The sequence below is a fragment of the Triticum aestivum genome, chromosome 7D, assembly GCF_018294505.1.
Source record: "Triticum aestivum cultivar Chinese Spring chromosome 7D, IWGSC CS RefSeq v2.1, whole genome shotgun sequence".
In the NCBI taxonomy this organism is placed as follows: Eukaryota; Viridiplantae; Streptophyta; class Magnoliopsida; order Poales; family Poaceae; genus Triticum; species Triticum aestivum.
The window spans coordinates 118,902,651-118,904,834 of record NC_057814.1 but is presented as its reverse complement, the minus strand read 5'-3'; positions in this window follow the sequence as shown (position 1 = coordinate 118,904,834).

The following is a 2,184-nucleotide window of genomic DNA, read 5'->3' as shown; positions in this document are numbered from 1 at the left end:
TCAACAAATCTTCTCATCTTCGATCTTGAGGATTGCCGAAGTAAATCCGAAGAGTTTACACGTCGGGTATCCGAGGAGCCCCTTTAAGTTTCCGGCCTTTATCAATGCCTTGTTATTTTTATGCCACACCTCGGGTTTGAAGTTGTTCCCGGACGGCAGTGTCCTCTTGCGTCTGAGCTCCAACGCCGTACTGTATTCGAGGTGTCTTTTGCAGCCGAGCACCAACGCCGGACCGCTTCCGAGCTCCAACGCCGGAATGTATCCGAAGAGTATTGTTACAGCCGAGCTCCAGCGCCGGACTATATCCGAGGTGTCATAGATCACCTTGGTTCAGAAAAGTTAAAGGAGTTTAGCCGAGCTTAATGCCGGAAATGCCCTCTATGGAGACAGCCACTGGCGCCCGAGCTTTATGCCGGACTGCTTCCAAGGTGGTGCACCACCCCGACTACGGGCCGATTTTTTGTCAATATTTTTGATTGGTGCAATTTAGTTTCTGTCGAGATATATAGCCAGTAGCCCTCAAGGTGTGTATCGGTCTAAAACCCGAGATGCACCTGAAGGATGACATAAGACTGCTGATCCCAGTAGCCCCTGAGACTTAGGTTGATTCGCAAAATCGGACTGAGGATCAACTCCTAGCTCGGTAGAATACTTCGGGACACAAAAAGCGATGTGCAAAGTCCTCGAGACTCAGGTTGGGTGCGGCCGGCCAACCTAAGGATCATAATCTCCTTGAAAACTATATTGCACTTAAATTTTCTACACTGGATTGCCAATGCAGTAGCCCCCGAGACACTGGTCGGGTGGCAACACCAGATCAGGGGATCGATGTGCCCCTTTAATATTAGTAAATAATGAGCGCAAAGCCCAGTAGCCTCCGAGCCTTAATGTGGGCACGGGTGGCCAAATTAAAGATCGATATCCGTTTGACAGAAAAAAATTGTTGTGTTTAACACAAACTTCTCAAAGAGAATAAAGATCTCTTAAAGGAGCTAGAGCCAGCGAAAGCTGGGCTCGCCAAGGTTGGCCCCAAGGGGCTTAATAGATAGGAAATCGATGCCACTTCGGATTTAGGAGAGCTTTATGTAAGTTGCTCGGTTGTCTTAGCGAGATAGTGCCCCTTGGTCTTTAAAAGATGGGCTGCAATAAATCGACTTTACTCGCATTTTATGATCCCATGTATCCAAGTATTTTACATCATTAATGCTCGGATCCGCATTGTACAAAACTTTGTTGACCGACCATCGGCTTCAACCTCCTCGGCCAGCAGCCGGGGAGTGTTTGTCCTTCTTTATAAAGCCTTTATAAGAGCAAAGATTTATGACAAACAAGGCAATCCGGTCATACAGTTTTATAAACAAAGGTACGCGGAGAGATATGTTATATTACTTTTTAATGTAAGAAACATCTTCCAAGGAAAATAGTCTCGCTATCGGTTCCTTTCTTTGGGTTGTCATGCTGATCATGATCATGAAACTTCAGCTCCGATCAATGTGGGAGCAAGATATTGAGGATTTAGTTTGGGGAAAGTTCCCGAACTATGTGGTCTTTAGCGAACCTAAATTTTCACTTCCGTCGTTGCCGACCAATTATATCCTTTAAGATGGCTAGCTTTCGGCTTCACCCAGTCTGAGGTACTAACCTGGATGACCCGGTAGTAACAATCACAGAGGTGCTCCCTTTACCGCCTAGCCGAACAATCGGGAACGTAGGGGTAAGCACAGGAGCCAGGCAATCCAGCCTGGCCAAAATCTTAAGTCAAATTGATGCATATTTATGGCTTTATAACGATGATTACGGAAGGCAGCCCTCGTATATTGAATACAAATGCCGATGATATGTTTATTTTGATTCCGTTGCGATCGTTTATCAGTTGAAAGTGGACCATCGTTGGCTTCCACCCCCTTGTAGATGCTACACAGGGTGTTTCCGTAATAACATAACAACCCTTAGCCAACGTCTCGGTGCCCGAATGCGGTTGTGTTAGCGGAAATGAGGCAATCAGATATGCGGGCTTTATAACTTTCACTTAGTCATATGAGCTTTAAACTGGGGAAGCTAGCTATGAGCCCCCGGTTAGTGTTCGGCGACAGCCGAGGTCAAGCCGTAAACACTTCGGCCAATGTTATGAACGGCCCGTTATTTAACAGGGGGTGACCTCTATCGATCTTATAGTTTAACACA